The sequence below is a fragment of the Canis lupus genome, chromosome 8, assembly GCF_048164855.1.
Source record: "Canis lupus baileyi chromosome 8, mCanLup2.hap1, whole genome shotgun sequence".
In the NCBI taxonomy this organism is placed as follows: Eukaryota; Metazoa; Chordata; class Mammalia; order Carnivora; family Canidae; genus Canis; species Canis lupus.
Window position 1 is genome coordinate 56233935 of NC_132845.1, and position 20351 is coordinate 56254285.

At 44.8% G+C, this 20351-nt stretch overlaps 1 protein-coding gene and 1 long non-coding RNA gene across 21 annotated transcripts in view; one reads left to right on the forward strand and one right to left on the reverse strand.

The window, feature by feature from the left end:
- Nucleotides 1-20351, forward strand: part of TNRC6A (trinucleotide repeat containing adaptor 6A) — a 206973-nt gene that overhangs the window by 45762 nt on the left and 140860 nt on the right. The gene's annotated exons all lie outside the window — the stretch shown is intronic.
- On the reverse strand, nucleotides 3493-18375 carry LOC140638599 (uncharacterized). 7 transcript variants are annotated; one of them, XR_012035619.1, is made up of 5 exons: nucleotides 16893-18350; nucleotides 14950-15114; nucleotides 8073-8181; nucleotides 4936-5309; nucleotides 3493-4657 (listed from the first exon to the last, which is right to left on the reverse strand). It is a non-coding gene; the product is annotated as an uncharacterized lncRNA (long non-coding RNA). The 7 variants fall into 7 exon arrangements; XR_012035618.1 differs by having other exon boundaries at nucleotides 3494-5309; nucleotides 16893-17930; nucleotides 18247-18360; XR_012035620.1 differs by having other exon boundaries at nucleotides 3496-5309; nucleotides 17608-18350.

Sequence of the window (20351 nt, forward strand, 5' to 3'; positions counted from 1 at the left end):
TCATTACCTCATTGAAACTTGGATTTAATTTTGCCTAATATTAATGTCATGAACCTTGCTTTCTTTGTTGTTGTTAACTTCATCCAGCATGTCTTTGTTCACACCTTTCAACCTTTCTGAGAAACTTAAAACATATTATTTTGTTTTCAACTCAAAGTTGGGTTTTGCTTTTTTGACCCAACCTGAAAGGGTTTTCTCTGTAAATTGTTTCTTTAAAAAAAAAAATCCACATACACTTATTGAAATAAGAAGCACTTTGTTTTAATTCTCTCATGTTCTATTTTCTGTTTTAACATTTTCTCAGTTCTCTCCAATTTGATACAAGCATTATGTTTGCATTGCTTCACATTACTTTGTATCTATGTGTTTCTGGTAATTTTTAGCTTTATAATTTTAGCTTGCCTTTATGCTTTTAGATAATATTTTAAACCTCTACTTCCTCATTTGTCAGTGATAGAAAATGTCTCACCCAGCTTTTCCAGAGATCCCATCCACTACCCTTCTTGCCAAAAGTGGGGGTAGGAGACAGCCACCATGTACCTCCACCTATCACAACTGCCCTCAGGAGACTTACCTGATTTCTTCTCCTTATTGTCTTCTGTCTAATTCCTTTTATGACAGGGGATGGTTAGAATGAGGTGGTTGAAACCCATCTATACCTCTTTTTCCTGCTCTCCTACCATCTGAGAAAAACGCTGCCAGCCCGTAGCTGTTTTCCAACACTCTAGTAGAACAGCGAGATGAAGGCAGGGCCTTCTCCAAGGATGGGGGAGCCTTCTCTCTAGGCTGGGACTCATCCGTCAGTTGACTTCTCTCCAAATTGGGGATATTACTCAGATTTTCCAGCATTTTCACCATTACCTCCTACCCATTCCTCAACCCCTCTTCTTGGGATGCAGGGTAGAAGCTGCTTGTTGATTCCATGAAGCTTCTGTATTTCCTCCATTGACATTTTAAAGCCATAACATGGGGTCATAAACCTCTCTCTTCTTCTAAATGTTCCTGATGGGTTTTTTAAATCTAGATTTTTTTCATTTTTTTGTTCATTTTGTTTTATTGGAATAGGAAAAGTATTTTTGTTTCTCTCCACCTTTATATTCCAGAAAGTTCCCTTGTTCTTCACAGCATAATATTCTGAAGTATACATGCACTGTAATTTAACTAACCATCCTTTTACTGAAAGAGCAGTTAATTAATTAATGGAGCGAGTAATTAATGCCCAGCATGATAAGGAAGCAGGGAAATGATCATGTTTACATAGAACTGGTGGAATTTTCAACCGATACAGTCCTCAAAAGATGTAATCTATCAACAATCTTAAAAACATCTGTGCTCTTTAATTCAGAAATCCCATGTGTAGAAATTGATGTTAAGAAAATAATTATAGCAGAGCCTGATGATTACTATGCAAGAATCTTCACTGGTGCTTTATTTGGAAAAGCAAAAATGTTGGAAATGCAATTATTCAACAATAGATGTCTGGTTAGAAAATTATGGTACAGGTATGTGGTGAGATCTATGCAGCCATTAGTCACTGTGAAGGGGTGGTAAAGAGACCTCACGTTGTGTGCAGAGAGGCACTCTGAGGTGCGCTGCCCGTGGTGTTTTTCATCTTCTTTCACTGGCCTACAGTCAGTGGAAATAATGCCTAGATTCTGGCAGTAAAGTAATTCCTAGTCCTGGTTCTGGTAAAGGTAGGTCCACTCTAAGGGTATGAGTGTGAGTATACATGTGTGTACCCAAGCATGCATACACTCACATGCTTCCTAGCATGTGAGATAAGCTAGAAAAAAGGAGATAAGCTAGAAAAAACTGTTTTTACCAACATCACTTCTAAAGGGAGCACTGAATTTATTTGAAAGAAATTTCTTTTAAAAAAAATTTATTTATTTAAGAGAGAGAGAAAGTGAGCATAAGCTGGGAGGAGGGGTAGAGGGAGAGGAAAAGCAGACTCCCCGCTGCAGAGGGAGCCCAATGTGGGGACTCCATCCCAGGATCATGACGTGAGCTGATGGCAGATGCTTAAGTACCTGAACCACCTCAGTACCCCTATTTGAAAGAAATTTATTGATAAACTACTTAGAAGTGAGTGCAAAATACAAGTGACCTAAATTTTGTAAGAGACAAAAGAATCTTCTGGTTCATTCCAGAAGAAGTGGAAAGCGAGGAGTGGGAAGATGTGTCAGGAGTTCCCAAGACCACTCTCAGCTTCGATGATTCCTGGAAGGGTTCATAGAGCTCAAAAAAGCTGTTATATTCACAGTTAACATTTGTTATGTGAAAGGGTACGCATTAAAGGAGCCAAGGGGAAAGCTGCCCCTGCAGAGTCCAGGCGCTGGCTTCCAGTTGTACCTCCAAAGAGGGATCATGTAGACAACACTGAATTGTCCTGGCAGGGATGTGTGACAACTCACACAGAGTGCTTTCAACCAGGGAGGCTCCTCTAAGCCTTGGTGTCTTTAGTTTTTACTGGGGGTCAATCATGTCAGGACCGTGTGACTGACCTTAATTAGGTCAGCCGTCTCCAGCCTGTCCAGAAGTCCCACTGATAGAGCGTGGCCCAAAGTCCCCACCACAAATCACATATTCGCATAAACTCTCTGGCAGGGCCCAAGGATTCAGGTCTACAAAGACACTCTTCTCACACCGGTTATTCCAAGGCCTTAAAGGTCATCTTCCAGGGCATATGAGAAGCCAGGCTTTTTTATGAAATATGCAAGGTTTGACCATCCCAAGCCTGCTGAGTTAACCCCATAGGGCATAGAAAGGAAGGACGAATGAAAACTGGGACGTCAGAAGACTCTTGTGGACAGAGTGTCCTGCCTATAATCCCCAAATCTCCGAGAAAAGCTTATAAGCCCTGAAATGCTTTCTGTAAAGGCTTTCTGTGAGCACGTAGTTTTGCATCAGAAAAAAGTGTTCATTTGGGGCGAGGGTGGTAGAGAACAAAAGTGGAGGCAGACAGAAACCAGGGAAGGTAAGCCACAGGACTAGAGGGAATCATGCAGGGGGGTGCCATCAGCTTCCACCATCAGGGGGGCTGGACCAGGGTGGAGAGGCTGTTTTGATGAGAAAACGGGCAAGTGTATTTTTTAAAACACCATTTCTCTCGGGCAGCCCGGGGGGCTCAGCTATTTAGCGCCGCCTTCAGCCCGGTGTATGATCCTGGAGACCTGGGATCGAGTCCCACATCGGGCTCCCTGCATGGAGCTTGCTCTCTCTCTCTCTCTCTCTAAAAGAAATAAATAAAATCTTAAAAACAAAAAACAAAAAAACCCCACCATTTCTCTGTCTTCTTTGTAGGACTCATTGTCATAGTGCTTTCTCTCAAGTGGTGGCTTTCAGCCCTGGCCATACATTCCAATCACTTGGAAAGAATTTTTTAAATGGCCCCACCCCAAATGAATCAGAGTCTCTGGAAATCAGGGCTGAGCAGTGGTTTTTTGGTTTTTTTTTTTTTTTTTTTTTTTGGTTTTGGTTTGCCTTTTTTTTTTTTTTTTAATTCCGTGGATGAATCTAATGCATAGACAGGGTTGAGATCCACTGCTCAGAAACGACCATCACAGTTCTAACAATAATCAACAGGATTTCTCAACCTCACTACTATTGATATTTTGGCCCAATTATCCTGATTTGGGGGCTTGTCTTGTGCATTGTAGGGTGTGTGTTTAGCAGTACCCATTGGCCTCTACCCTCTATATGCCAGTAACACCCCACTCCCCAGTTGCAACAATAAAAAATGTCTCCAGACACTGCCAATATTCACCAGGGGGTCAAAATCACTTCTGGCTGAGAACTACAGCCTTTAAAGAATTATTAAAGGTGCCACTTGCAGTAAATTTTCTTGAGGGGAACAGATCTTTCTCTGCCCCTCTATCTGTGCTCTGCTGGCGTATCAATCAAATCTGTGTGAAGTGCTACTGGTACAAGGCAGCTGATGTGTGGTCCACAATCAGTGGAAAGTTACGAGCAGTTGTCCTGCAGCAATGATGCACACCAATGTAAATTGGAAATTTTCTGAGTGTTTCTGAGAAATGGCGTTTAAAGCACAGGCTGGGAAAAAAAGGAAAAAGAGCACAGCCCAGGAACAAATCCTGATTGCAACATTTATTCCCCGAGTTATCTTGGTTTTTTAGTTAGCTTCTACTAACCAAAGCCAGTGAAGAAAAAAAAAAGGCTGAAAATAGCACTATCCTGTTGTTCATGAATCTATGGTCAGCTGGGAGGCTGTGCTGGACTTATCTGGGCTCACTCATGTGTCTGTGGTCAGCTGCACGTTGGAGAAGTGGCTTTGTTGATATTAGTTGGGCTCCGTCACATGCCTGGGTCTTAGCCAGAAAAACTGGACTCCTTTCCACCTGGTCTCTCCTTCTGCAAAAGGCTAGCTAGGCCTTGTACACATGGGAATGTCGGGGTTCCCAAAGCACAACTGGAGCCATGCATGGCCTGGGCCCTGCATCCCTTCCCCTGCATTTCTTTGAGCCAAGAAGATCACAAGGCTGGGGCGGGTCGGGGACAGATTCCTCTCTTGATGGGAAGAGCTGCAAAGTCATTTGCAAGGTGACAGACACAGGGAGAGATGGAAACTGTGGTCATTTCTGCAATCTACCACATTCGGGCAAGCTTCTTAAACCTCCGTAAGCCTCCACTTTCTCAGCTGTAAAACAGGAGGGGAATATTATCTACCTCAGAGTCGTGAAGATTCTGTGCCTAGTACATGATTAGTGCTTCCATATAATAGCTATGGTTACTGTCTTGTCATTCTGCCCTTTAATATATTTCAACGATTGCCCTTCCCTTGGGGAATGAAATTTGAATCCCTTAGTGCCACTGTGAAAGCCTTCATGATTTGGATCTTGTCGATCGAATCCTTCCCGACCTCCCCATCTCATGTCAGTAACTACTTTAATTTGCTTGAAGGTATGTCATCCCAACCTGTGCTTCCATGTTTTCACTAATGCTGTTCCTTCCACCTGGGACATCCACCTGTCTCCTTGGCAGCCCCTGAACACTTCAATGCAGCTGAGATGCGGTCTCCTGTGGGGCCTGCTTCTTGCCCCAGCCCTCCCTCTCTGAGAAGAGGTAATGATTCATTCTTTACAAAGGTCCATGGTGACCGTAGGTGGGACACACAGGAAGTACTGGTTATCATTGAACCACATCTTGAGGGAGTCACCCTCTCTTCAGTGTCTCAGTACTTCTGATCACACAGGAAAGTTTCCTTTTGGTGCTGGTGTGTCTTTGAACATCCCCGGTATCCTTGGCAGTCTCCTTTTTTAACAGAGAGAAAGTGAACCTGGGTCTCAAACCTTTCGGGAGGAAAAAAGAATTAGCACTGAATTGTTTCCATCATTTTTATTTTTACAGTTACTTTCTTTCGTGGCAAGAGAGTTTTACATTTTTCATGGCCCTGTAAAGTTTCCTTCAAAACTGCCTTTATTTGGCCAATAAAAAAGGAACCAATTAAAAGAGAAAACCTAAAGTAAATATCAATGTGGGTGGTCCTCAGGACAAAAATAGAGAAGGGATAGTAGAGTGACAAGTTTGGGAAAATCCTGAAATGGATCAACTATACAAACTCTTCTAATAAAAATCCTCCAGTGCTTATAGGCTTCCCTAGTTGTTGGTGGAGTCATGCCTTTGTCTAACACCAGATCCTCAGTCTGCGAGGGCAGCGACCAGGTCTTCCCAGTCTTTGCCACCAGCTCCTCACAAAGGTGCTGGCAAAGTCAGCATTCTGGGGCTGTTCGTGGGAGGTGAGGGAGTAGCCAGTGATTCATAATCCTGTACTCAGCCGGATTGCATTATCCTGGCAGTGATAGTAGGAGAAGAGGGAAAGAAGGAGTACTGTTAGTAGCAATTGTAGTAATAGTAAGAGTAGAAATGGTAACAGTACCAGGAGCGGTCATGGTGATAGGAGGTGTGGTTGTCGGAGTAGCAATAGTAGAACTAGTCATGGTGGTAAGAGTAGCAACCGTTTGCTGAACACCTAATATGGACCAGGTATTGGACTTAATCCTCGATGCACCTGCCCATTTGTTCTCATCACAACCCTACAAGCTACTCTTACTACCTCCATTTTACAGATGAGACATTGAAGCTTGATGAGCTCAAATAATTGGCTGGGAAGTAGCAAAGCTGCGAGTCTAAGGTCAGTCTGATTCCCAGGTTTGTGCTCTTCGTGACCAGAGACAACTCCTCACACAAGGGTTTCCAGAATGCAATGCTTTGCACCTTTCCAAAGGCAATGGGAACGTTGCTTCAGCAATTCATGTATAATTTAAGGAAAATCTGAAGCAATTTGAATATTTAAATTATGTCTTATGAAGGCAACGTAAAAAAAAATCTGCTTCTCTTCAATTTACTACAATGCCCAGAATTTCAGTAGAATATCTGAGAACTCTCCTGTCTCTACTCTGTCTCCAAACACCCCCAGCCCCACCCATGCCATCTCCAGCTTCTAGTCTCTTGTTTCACTGAAGAAATGAGATTCAGGTGGAAAAATACTGGCACAAGCTTGACCGAGGTTCTCTAATAAAGACACTGTGCATCACGCATCAGCTGCTGGCTGTTGCCATGGTGACAGCCACAATTTCTCCCAGACAGCTTGGGTCTGAAGGGAGGGTGGACCCTAGGGGAACAAGTGGATTTCTCCAACCTGTCAGTCCCTCTCACCTTTCCTGTTCCTCTCACATCCCCCACTCCCACCAGCCCCCGCACTTCCTTAGATGCCGCTGACAGCGGGGACCAGTATACCCCTCCATGTCATTAGCATTTGGCTCTGAGCCCAGTGTTCTGGCAGCACATTCCTCACCTTCCCCGCCAGCCAATCTCCTTTCCCCAGCATCCCTCCATCAGCACTGCAGCAGCTGCACCAACCATCTTAGCTCCAAGGTCACCACCAGGGCCAACAGTGACAAAGCACCCCCTTCCTTCTTGGGTGGGCATTGTACCAGCTGATACCTCACTGTTGTCTGAGCCATTGGGGTTATAAGATTGTGATCTGAAAAAACAGGCTGTCCATTGGGGCACTTGGGTGGCTCAGTCGATTAAGTGTCTGACTCTTGGTTTCAGCTTAGGTCATCATCTCAGGGTCATGAGATGAAGCCCCACATCAGGCTCTGCACTAAGCATGGAGTCTGCTTGAGATTTTCTCTCTCTCTCTGCCCCTCCTCCCTCCCTCTCTCTCTTTTTCTCAAAAATAAAAATAAGTAAATCTTAAAAAAAAAAAAAAGAGGGTGTCCCTAGGAGAACAGGTAAGGGGAAACACCAGTCCTTGGATGGGTTAAGAGATTCGTTCGGTTTGAGATTCATCAATTAGGTTCTCCTGGACAGAAAGACAGAGTCAAGATGAGTACAATATCTCAGGAAGGGTGAGAAAAGAATCAGAAAAGTTCCCATGTCAGGGTGCCTGGGTGGCTCAGTCGGTTAAGCGTCTGCCTTCAGCTCAGGTCATGATCTCAAGGTTCTGGGATTGAGCCCCATGTTGGGCTGCCTGCTAAGTGGGGAATCTGCTTCTCCCTCTCCCCCACTCCTGCTCATGTGCTCACTCGCTCTCTCTCTGATAAATAAATAAATCTAAAAAAAAAAAAAAAAGTGGGCAGCCCTGGTGGCTTAGCAGTTTAGCATCGCCTTCAGCCTGGGGTGTGATCCTGGAGACCCAGGATCGAGTCCCACTTCGGGCTCCCTGTATGGAGCCTGCTTCTCCCTCTGCCTGTGTCTCTGTCTGTCTCTCTCTGTCTCTCTGTCTTTCATGAATAAATAAATAAAATCTTAAAAAAAAAAAGTTCTCATGTTGAAGCAGCTTGCAGCCTGGGGCACTGAAGATGGTAATGGTGGTTGTGATGCAGGTGGTGATGCAGAGGATAAGGGTGTTGATCCTGATGATGACAACAGACCATTTATTGAGTATTTACTGTGTGCCAGACTTCATACTAAGCACTTTGCAAGCATTTTTGCATAGAATCCTTATATCAACTATGCAGTGACATGTACTAGCTAGGTGGTAGCTACTATTCCTATACCCCATTCACAGGTGGGGATATAAGATGTAGAAAAGTTAAATATCTCACCCCAAGGAAGAACAATCCTGCAAATCCAGAACATGGGCCATTCTACAAGACAGTTGGCCTGAACTCTTCCAAAATACTGATGTCATTTACGAAAGGGTAGGGTTCCTTCCTAGAAAAAAGAAGAGAAAAGAGACTAAGAACCAAATGCAATCTGTGATCTTATATTCAGTCCTGATAGGGAAAATAATAACAGTATAGAAGACGTTAGAGGCACAATTGGTGAGATTTGAATATGGACTGCATATTAGATGACATTAGGAATCATTGTTAATTTTTACTAAGTGTGATACTAGTATTGTGCTTATGTAGGAGAACATACTTATTTTAAGTGATATAAGCTGTAATACGTGGGGGAGAAGTGCCATGATGCCTGCAATTTACTTGAACATATACTTACTCTGTGATATTTTCTAATAGTGAACTCTCTGATTCTCTCTAACTAGGAGCCCTACAATCCAATTCAATTGTGACTGTAACTACTGCCCAGAGTTAGTGCAGACCCCACGGTCCGTCCCACAAGACTGCCCCACTTGAGATACCAGTCATAAGCCCCGGGTTGTCACCTGTACTTCTGACTGCCAGGCTGTAAATTCAGGGTAAGGGAAAAAGGCGCAGAGCTTCCAGGCCGTCTCGGGGCACATGACCCTCCCAGCCTCTCAGGGTGTTTGCTATCACCAAAGCTCTCTAAACCCTGTCACTGGCAGGTTCTTACAGAGGTTGCATCACATAGGCAGGATTGATGAAATCATTGGCTGTTAGCAGCCAACTCCTATCTCCAGCCCCTCTCCCCTTCCCAGATGTGGGAGGAGGGGGCTGAAAGTTCCAGCCATCTCCATGTGCCTTGCTTGGTCTTTCTGGTGACCAGCCCCCCCATCCTGAAGCTATCTAGGGACCCCCAGCCACAGTCGTTCATTAGCATACAAAAGGCATTCTTAAAAAAAAAAAAAAAAGCATTCTTATCAATCCCAGGGATTACAGGGGGGTTAGGAGCTGTGTACCAGGAAACTGGGGGGGGGGGGGGGGGAACAAATATCGATTTTTGTTGTGATATCACACTTATGCACACACACAAATATAGGAAAGTGTTAACAACTATTGAACCCTGGTGGTTCATCCTTAGGTTATCAGTAGCATAGTAGGTCGTAATAGTATTATCCTTTCAACTTTTCTGTATGCATGAAATTTTTCATAACAAGTGTGAGGAAAAGTAGAAAAGAAAAGTTGAATAACTTGTCCAAGTCCCAAGGTCATAGCTGTTAGGTGTCAGAAGTGAACTCTGCTCCGAGCCTCCTGGCTTCAAAGCCTGTGTCCCAGAACCGTGTTCTGTTGCTCACCTTAGACATACCAGCAGGTTCACTTTGCAGGGGGCCATGTACCCTGTGACAGTGAGGAAGCAGGTTCTGGCATGGTCGGAGAATCCCACCAGCCCAAGCAGTGAAACAACCCTTCAGCTATTCACTCAAGAGATCTTTTTGTGAGACAATTGTGTGACTGTCAGAGGCTACAGGAATGCAGTTGTGAATGAAAACAGACAAAAATCCCCGCCTCTGTGCAGCTTACATTGCAACCACTTTAGACTACATTCTTAGCAGCAGAGTCTGGCATCAGATATCATTTGAAACATATTTCTGGGTGCACCCTAGGAAGGGGAGTCAGGAGCTATGTTCTATCATTTTTGTAGCATCAAAATATCTTCAGTGTCAATAACAACATCAACATTAGCAATATTATCGAGAGTATTTCTTAAAAGCACCAAGTCCAAAATTTACTTTCAACATAAGACTTAACAAGCCTGAAAGTATTAAGGTAATCATGTGGCCAACCGGGAACTGCCGCTGGCTGCCACCGCTGAGCATCGTAAGAGAGGATCATACCACATATCCCTAGCCCGGGAAAAGATCCAAATTCAAAATTTGAAGTACGGTTTCTACGGAATGCATATGGCTTTCACACCAGCGTAAAGTCGAAAAATCTAAGTCAAACCATCGTAAATCAGGGGCCATCTGTATTGGTTGAAACATCTACTCAATCTTGAAGATACTCCAGCAACACATATGTAGATCAAAAAAGTAAACTAATAGGTTATCAATGAATAAAAAAATAAAACCTTGGGGTTTATGAAAATATTTAGCAGCCTAAGATCAATTACACAGACCAAAGAGCTTGGAAGAAAATGTTTCTCCAGATAGAAAGATTTACTGCCAAGAAGGCAGCATGTTTGAAAAATGGCCTATACTCAAGGAGATAAAAGGGCAGATACTAAACCAGGGTGAAAAGAAAGAAATGGATACAAAGGATCAACTTAGCCAAAATTTTAGGAAGGCGGGAAAAGCAGAAATGACACAGGAGGAAGTTGTTTCAAGATGACAAAAGAAGAACTTGGGAAATGCAGAGGAAATTAATCAAGAAAGGAAAAAAGTAAGAGAAGAACCAGATCATGGAGCTTCTGACTTCCCTGTGGTGGGAAAACACTGGCAGTGAGTCTTAAAGCTAAAATTTATTTATTTATTTATTTATTTATTTATTTATTTATTTATTTATTTATTTTAAAGCTAAAATTTAATGATATAACACAACAAAGGTTTACTACCCGGAATCATTACCATGCGGAAGAGGAATTGAAGGAGAAAATGGGAAGAGCTACACAAACTCCCCTGAAGGATGTACTGTTATAAGTGATCAAAGCCCGGTTGAGGGGATATCACACCAGACCTGGAAGCATCATTAGTCTCTCCCAAGGAGTGAAATCTACAGATTGCAAATAATTTCTACTGACGATAACATTTCGCAAAACTTAACTGGTTTTGGATCCTAAATGCAGGGCAGTATCTGAACATGTATTAATAAAATGAAATGGAGGGAGGGAAGGGTGGCTTAAAATAAAAACAGCCATGGGGATATGATTATTTAGAAGGCAAGTAAAAACAAAAATGCCACTGGCAAATTAGGTCTAAAATTTTCCAGCCCTGGGTACCTCTTTCTAAATGCTACTTCCCAAAGGAAAGCCATTCAGGTAGAATGAGAAAGTTTACCAACGGTTTACTTTTTATTTCCAAACCATAGTTGACGCAAAAGTAAGATAGTAGTGAAGGATTTGGTGAGCCCACAAACAGAGAGGTACCAGTTTTCCTGGGTGGAATTAATTATCTGAGACTAACTAGAAAGGGCTTTCGCAGGTTATAGGGCCTTATAATGGTAATAAGTAGAGGTGGGGCATCCTCTCCTCTCCATTTCAACAAAGTGACACACAAAAGCAGGTACACTGTTCAATGTATTGTGACGAAGCTGACACCCTGAAAAGTCATCCTTTTAAGTATGAATATTCTCTGAAAACATCCCTCCCTCAACACACACACACACACACACACACACACACACACACACATATACATGTTGGTTTAAATCTCAGCAATTATGTCCATAAACTTTTTTAGAAAGGATCACCAAAAGGTTATGGAAAGGCTACCAGACTAATCATTTTGGTTCATCCACTCCAGTTCTCCAGCCAACGTCACCAATTTCATGCAGTTTCCTGATCCCAAGGGTGTAGGGGAGATCAGAGAAGCAAGGCCTCTGGTGGACAGAGAGAGAACACACTGAAATTGCAAGAGAAGTACACAAAGATACTTCACATGAGAAAACCTAGAATCCTTCCTACAGATGTCTGAATTTCCTAAGATGCCAGGTTGCTAATGGATACAGATGCATTTCAGCTTTGGAAGAAGCTTCACATTAGATATGGGATCTTGAGCACCTACATGGGATCCGGGAATTCATACAACGCCCACCATGGTGCCCCTGGACACCTTCACTTCTCTGTTCACTGGATGTCACACAGCCTCGCAATCGCAGCCCAGAAGGATGTGCCACTCTGGCTTTTCTTCCTTCTTGTTCCCCACCTGTCAAAAGCACACCTATTCTTCTTGCTTAATGGAATGATTCCCAACCACAGTAAAAGGACTGAATGAAAAAGGAATTTCTGGCGGCCTCCCAGACACTAAAATAACTTCAAGGATGGACATTTAATTCAGATAATGCTTCAGAATTCACATCTGTGCTGGTAGGGTGGAAAGAGTCGAGGGTGATTTGCACTCACTGTCTCTGCTCCTCAACCTTCTCCTCTTCCCACTCACCACTTCTGAAACTGTTCTCCTCACAGTTTCCACCCGAAACCCTTCTCATCACGGTCACCGATGACCTCCTTTTTGCGCCGAGGGAGACATCTTGATTTCTTTACTGTGTCGGATGTATCTGATCACTTCTTTATTTTCCGATTCTTTTCTCCTGCAGAATCCATGACATCCCCAATCCCTTAGATGTTCCCACTTGTCAGAGTTCCATTCTCTGCCTTCTATTCTCTCTACAGTCATTGATGTAGTTTAAATACCATCCCCATGGCACTGATGCCCTATTTTCTCTCTCCAGTTCAGGCGTCACTTCTGAGCTCCTACGTTGGTGTCCCGTGGACTCTTGAATATCACCTGGTTGTCCCCTAAATTCCTTAAACTCAACATGTCCAATACTGGGCTTACATCCCTCTCTAAGTCTATTCTACCTCCAGTTTTCTTCCCCTCAGGCAAAGGCAAACTCTACCAGTTACCCAAACTTGAAACATGGGAGTCATCCTGAATGCCTCCCGCCCCTTCACTCACCACATCCAGTCACAGACTGGGGTGAATTTACCTGCAAAATAGCTTGTGAATCGCATGACCATTGTTTCTTGTTCCTTATGCTCATAATCTCTCTAGATGCCTTGTCTTGCCTCTGCTATGTTATAAACTCCATAAGGTCTGTCTTCAGCTTGGCCTGTCTCAGTCACCATTTTACCCTCAGGACCTAGGATAGAGCCTAGGCATAAAATGGGTGCTCAGGACATATTTGTTCAATTCATGAACAACACCTTCCTTGAACAGGCTATGCTTCTTCTGTTCTCTCACTATATCCATGGTTCACGTGATTGCTGGATTATCTTTCCAATGGTGGATAACCTCCAAGATGGTTCCCAATCTTGCCTTTCTATGTTCATGCCCTTATATAATTTCCTCCCCTTAACACTTGGACTGGGCCTAGCGAATCACTTCAAATGAATTGAATATGCCAAAGAAGCAATAGGATGTCACTTCTAAGATTAGGTGACAAAAAGACTCTGGTTCCATTTTGCCTGCCTTTTCTTGCTTGCTCTCTCTGAGGGAAGACAGCTACTATGTTGTGAGCTATCCAGTGGAAAGACCCACATGGCAAGGAACTGAGGAAGACCCTCCAGCCAACAGCCAGCAAGGAGACCTGCCAGCAACTGTGTGAGTGAGCTGGGAATTTGATTCTTCCTCACTTGAGCCATCAGATGAAACTGTAATCCCAGTCAACACCTTGACTGCACCCTTGTGGGCGACCCTGATCCACCGAAACTGTAAGATAATAAATATTGATTGTTTTAAGCTGCTAAATTCCACAGTGATTTGTTCTGTAAATATGGACAACTAATATGTGACCTAAGGCTTAATGTAAAATTGCAAGTTCTAAAACCTCTAATAGCCTGTGTTATCTGTGGTATATTCATACTATAAATACTTGGGAGTGGTTAAGAGAAGCTAAGTTGATCATACTAATGTGAAAAGGCTTTCAAGACATTGGACTTTAAGAAGCAAGGTGCAGGGCAGCCCAGGTGGCTCAGCGGTTTAGCCCCGACTTCAGCCCAGGGTGTGATCCTGGAGACCCGGGACCGAGTCCCACGTTGGGCTCCCTGCATGGAGCCTGCTTCTCCCTTTGCCTGTGTCTCTGCCCCTCTCTCTCTCTCTCTCTCTGTCATGAATAAATAAATAAATAAATAAATAATCTTTTAAAAAATAAATAAAAAATAAAAAGCAAGGTGCAGAGTAATACATATCATAGGGTATCATTCATGTAAAAGAAAAAATCCAACACAACACACAATATATTATCTATAGCTACATGTAAGTGTATGTAAATGCATGTAAAATGCAAAATAATTCCGGAGGTAAACATATCCACAGATAGCAGTGGTTACCTCGAGGTGGTTAAGGACTTAAACTCTGTCTATAGTTTTTGAAGATTTAACTCAAGGAATATGTTTATGTATAGCTTTTATAATGAAATGGGGGGATGCCTGTGTGGCTCAGCAGGTTTAGTGCCTGCCTTCGGGCCAGGGTGTGATCCTGGAGTCCCAGGATCAAGTCCCACATCAGGCTCCCTGTGTGGAGCCTGCTTCTCCCTCTGCCTGTCTCTGCTTCTCTCTCTTTCTCTCTCTCTCTCTCTCTCTCTCTCTGTCTCTCATGAATAAATAAATAAAAATCTTTAAAAAAATATAATGAAATGGGTAAATATTACACTAAAAAGGAAGAAAACAGGCATGAGGTTAGTTGTTCAAAATGGAAATTTCTTTTAATTAGTGAAGCTTAGGGGCAGCCCGGGTGGCTCAGCAGTTTAGCGCCGCCTTGAGCCCCAGGGGGTGATCCTGGAGTCCCAGGATCGAGTCCCACGTCGGGCTCTCCACATGGAGCCTGCTTCTCCCTTTGCCTGTGTCTCTGTCTCTCTCTCTCTTTCTCTCTCTGTGTGTGTCTCTCATAAATAAATAGAATCTTTTAAAAAGTTAGTAAAGCTTATTCCAATAAAACTCAAGTAATATAGACTGTATAAAGTAAAAGATGGAAGTCCATGATCATTCCATCTCCCCAGTTAACCATTACTAACAGTTTATTCTATACTCTTCCATACTTTTTTCTAAACCTAATGAATAAAAATGGGATCCTATTTCACTTACTGTTCTGTAGCCTGATTTTTTTTCTACTATCCATATATTGTGGGTATCTTTCTATACTCCTATACATGGGACTATTAATTTTTTTTTGCATATGCTTACCACTGTATCCTTAGGGGTTGGCACAATGCTTGAAGCTTAGCGGTTACTCAAAAAATATCCATTGAGTGCGTTCATTTATCTGGTCACTACTGACGGACAATTGGTTTGATTCTGCCCTCGTACATCTTTTTCATACTGGTATGATTATTTCCTTGAGATGGATTCCTAAAGATGAATCACAGGGTCACAAGGGCTGTCTTAAAAATCTCTAAGCATGTTGCCAAATCCCTCTGCATTTGGCATCGACTATATTCCATTCCTACCCATTGGTGTATACAAGTGCCTGTGTCCCCCATGTCCCCAGCAGTGTATAGAACTCATCTCTGACCTAAGGCAGTGATGGCTCCTCAACTATCAATATTGTATTGGAAGGGATCCCTGGGTGGCTCAGTGGTTTGGTGCCTGCCTTCGGTCCAGGGCGTGGCCCTGCAGTCTTAGGATCGAGTGGAGCCTGCTTCTCCCTCTGCCTGTGTCTCTGCCTCTCTCTCTCGCTCTCTGATGAATAAATAAATAAAATCTTAAAAAAAAAAAAAAGAAAAGTCCCTTTCAATATTGTATTGGAGAACTGGAGACCAGGCACTGAGCCTACCCAGCGCACTTGGGAAATTATTATAAACGAAGAGTACAATGGTCAGGGTCCCAGCAGGAGAGAGAAGGCACACTCAGATTAGGGTGACCGGAGGAACATTTAATAAAGGGACTCTTCCCAAAGGAGAGCAGGTTATCAGAATGCCACAAGCATCCTCACGGCCTAAGTACAGCAGGCTCAGTTATCACCCTAGGGCCACAGAGGCCAGCAGAAGAGTGGCAAAAGTACTGTAACCCAGGCACTGAGAAGGGCACGTGGAGAAGGCTGCCTGGGAAGAGCTGTCCTTCTAAGGCACCTCGAGACCTGCCAGGGAGGAAGCTGGCAATTTAATATCCTAACCTCCCTCTCCTCCTTCTCCCCTCTTGTTACCTTCTGGGACTCCCTCTGAGTCACAACCGGTGGAAAGCCAGAGGGCAAGGGAGCCCTTTGAATCATCTACATACTTGGCTTTCTGAGGCATAAGTCATACAGCATATAGTAAATGCTCAATAAATGTGTCATTGGATATAACGGTCACGGCAAGTCTTTGAGGCGTAGGTACTTACATTTCAGTGGGGAAACTGAGGCTCAGAGAGATTAACTAACTTGCCCAAGGTCACGTTGGTTTTTGAGGGCTCCTGAGCTCTGTGCTCAAGGGCTATGGAGCTTGGACCTGACAGCAAGTAGGCAATAGTCAGCGCAAACCTGTTGTCAGGTATCGAAACTCCCCAACACCGTGGATCCGGGCCCTCCTGCAGCCTCGGGGACATGTGAGGTGCTAGCTCAGGGGCAGAGGCCAGGTACCCCGCCACGCCAGCCACGGCCTACGGAGGTGCACACAGGAGGGGGGCAGAGCAGGGTTGCACGTCTGACTGTGGGCACGGCTGCTCCAGGTCAGATCCCCACTCTGTCCCCCACCAGCTACGCAACCTTGGGCAGGCCCCTCAGCTTATCCTGGTCCTGTCCCTCCCTCTGGAAAGCGGGGATAATCGTGGGTCTTCCTCCGGACTGTTGCGAGGGCTTCGTGAGTCACAGCGTGGAGCGGCCGGCTCCTTTGGGTGCGCTGTGCCTCCCAGAGGGCTGCAGCCTCGCCCCCCTGCAGAGCTCCCGGGCTACGGCTCTCCTTACTTGCACTCTGCTCCCCAAGCCAGGGCGTCTTGCCCAGGGCTGTAAGGGGCCAGCTAGTCAGTATTTCTGGCTTCGTGGGCCATACCTCCCTGCCACCAACCCACCGCTGCCTTCCCAGGGCAAAAGACGCCAGAGATGATCTGTAAACGCGGGCAGGGCTGGGTTCCAATAAACCTTTATATGGACACTGATATCTGAATTTCATGTCACAAAATAATATTTCTTGGATTCTTTTTCAACAACTTACAATCATTCTTAGCTGGAGGACCATACAAAAACAAGCAGCCGGCGGGCACCTGGATGGCTCAGTCAGTTAAGCGTCTGCCTTTGACTCCGGTCATAATCCTGGGGTCCTGGGATCGAGCCCCGCATCAGGCTCCCTGCTCAGCGAGGCATCTGCTTCTCCCTCTGCCTCTGCCCTTCCCCCGACTTGTACTTGCTGTCTCTCTCATGCACTCTCTCTCTCTCAAATAAATAAGTAAAATTTTAAAACAAACAAAAACAAGTGGCAAGCCAGGTTAAGCCCTTAGTCTGAAATTAGCCACCCCCAGGTGTGGGCCTCTTCAGGTACAACGGACCCCCTAGCAGCGCACATGAAACCTGACTTTCTTCTGCATTCGCTCAGGGTCAGGCCTGGGAACAAACCCCACCTCCTCCGGTTAAGATAAATCGACCATGGGCCCTGTGCGATCCAGCTTCTGGCTCTCGCCTGCACAGTGCCGGGAACTTCAGCCCCTCTGGCATATTCCCAATTCTTCCAAGGGGCCAACTCCTTCCTGCCTCAGGGCTTCCAGAAGGGCACTTCCCTCTGTCCTGAGTGCACCTGCCCACTGCGTGATCATGGGACTGCATCTGTCTTTGTTCCCACTGTACTTTCAAGTCCCAGGATAGTGCCTCGCATACAGTCAGTGCTCAATAAACGTACATTAACCCCACAACAGGGCCTCAAGGTAGGTGCCTACATGCCAAGGGGACGTCTGAGGCTCAGAGAGGTGACTTAACTTGCTCAAGGCCACACAGCTGGTTTGGGAGGCTTCAGAGTGCTTTCCTCTGTTGCTCCAGAACTCTCAAAGTGCCTCGTATTCAGATGCCACCATCCACTATCTGGCAACCTCGGGTGAGTCACTTCGTCCCTCTGTGTCTCAGTTTCCTTGTCAGTAAAATGGGCATGAAAATAATCACAAGGCCGTTCTCCCTGGGTTCTCGTGATGACTGAATGAGTTCATAGACCAACAGTGTGTAGAAACGTGCCCAGCATTAGTCCTTGTCAACGTTAAGCACTCAGCTGTGAAGGAGACAGAGGTCTTAGGTCTGGGCAAAAGAAATGCCTTCCTCCTTCAGCCCTGCGTGACATTGCTCCCAGAGAGCTTGAAGGGGCTGGAGGGGCTGCACAGCCCTTGGTACTGGAGGCCCTTGGAGGAGGGGCCCCTGGATATTTCTAGTGAAAAGCAGGACCTCTCAGATTAGGAGGTGAGGCTACCCTGGCTTCGTTGGGGTTAAGTCCAACCAGAACGTGTTTATTTTCCCCTGTGTCTGGAAGGGCCTCTCTGGTCTCCATGGCAACGTGATTTCCTGTCCTGGTTTTCCCTTGGACGAGATACCTGCTGAATGCAGAGGCGTCTGGGCTAAAGCTCGGGGCGGAGGCCAGGGTTGAGGCAAGCCACTTTAACTGCCTCCCCCACGCCGGCCGGGTGGGCCGCCCAGCCAGGGCCCATGTCACAAGAGCCTTTGTTTACCAGCCCAGACATCCAACTTGAGGGTGACGTCATGGAATCCAACCCGGAATCCTTGCTACGCCCCATTTTCTTTCTGTCTTCCTTTTCGAGGGTTTTGTTTCTTACTGCGGCTGAGGACACAGAGGCTCACACGCATCTCTGGTTAGCTAAGAATATTTTTAAGTCCCCCTAATCACAGGTCATACCCTGAGTCTAGAAATTTCACTAACAGCCATTCATTCATTCATTCATTCATCCTTTCATTTTTAAAAAAATAGTTTTATTCATTCAACAAACACTTGTGTACTGGATTAAATCCCAAAACTGTTCTGGAACTGAAGAAATGAGCAGAATAGACTGGGTCTTCGGTCTTGAGGAGCCTGTCTACTGAAGGGACAGACATGTGGATGGCTAAGCACAGTCCAGTATGCCTCGCGCCTTGACAGAGGGCTCTGCAGGGTGGTGTGGACCCATGATGGCAAGCTCAACCTCTGCCACCTGCCTGCATTAGAATCAGCTCCTAAACTCTGTGGCCTTAGGCAAATCCTGAGTCTGAGCCCAAGCCTCGGTCTTCTCATCTGTAAAATGGGGTTACCCCTTGGGGGCATTACATAGCATGGTGGTTAGGGGGTCTGCCTTCTGGCATGACACTGACTGGTTCAGGTTTCAGCTCTACTACTTACCAGCTTGGGCAAGTTAGTTAACCTCTCTGTTCAGTGCGGACTGTCCTAGTGCCCGCTGCACAGAGCTACTTGAGGTTTAAGTGAGCGAGGGCAAGCACCTAGGACAGTACCCTTAGATCTGTTGTAACATTGCCACCACCTCAAAGGACCCTGGGAACCCAGAGGAGAGAGACAGTCTCTGTGGAGAATTGGAGGATGAGCAGTGAGAGAGACCTTACCAGAGGAGGGAGCGTCTAGATAATTAGCTATTTAACATCTATACCTCCTCCTACTTCCTTAAAGTCAGGGATCATATTTGCATTATTTCCTGCATCTTATTCCCACCTCTGAGCACAGTCCGTGGAGTAAGAGATCAGCGAAAATGTGAACAATTGAATGGCTGAAAGCTAAGTCTAATCTCCTTGTCATGCTTGCAATTTGACTAACACCCTCTGTGATGGTCAATTTTATGTGTCAGTTTGACTGGGCCACAGGGTGTCCAGATGTTTGGTTAAACACTATTTTTGGATGCATCTGTAAGAGTGTTTTTGGATGTGATTACCGTTGGAATTGGTAGACTGAGTAAAACAGATTAATGGTGCTGGTGGGGCTCATCTAATCTGTTGAAGACCTGAACAGAATTAACAGGCTGTATAAGAAAGAATTTTCTTTCTCTGCCTGACTGTATTCAAGCTGAGACATTAGTCTCCTGCCTTCAGCTTCAGACTCGGGCTGGGATTTATACCACTGGCTCTCCTGGGTCTCAGGTCTTTGGAATTGGACTAGAACAATACCATTGGCTCTCCTGGGTTTAGATTTCTCATCCTCCATAATCAGGTGAGTCAATTGTTTATCATAAATCTCTTTCTATATATCCTATTAGATCTGTTTCTTTGAAGAACCCTGACTAATACATTCATCATACTTAATAAAATTTCTGGAAATTCTTCCCAGCCCACCACCCTAGGCTCCAGTTGTAATAAACCTTAAGAAGCCATGAATTTAAAGGGCTGTCCCAACTTTCTTCGACATCCTTCTCTCCTTTGCTAGCAGGTGAAATCCTACTCATTTATTTACTCACTCACATTTATTTAAAATAACAACTGTGATCAAAATAATAGTGTACGGGATGCTATGAAATAAATTGTAAAGGAGATTTTGCCGTCCCTTCAGCACACTTTCTACATCCTCTCTGACATTCTGAAGCACCTTGAGACATTGACCCTCAGCACCAGGGTCAAGCAGGAAAAGGGGAGAATCCTGATTGACAAAACCATTTTGGATATTTCATCTTCTACATCAGTGATTCAGAAATCTAGACCTATGTCA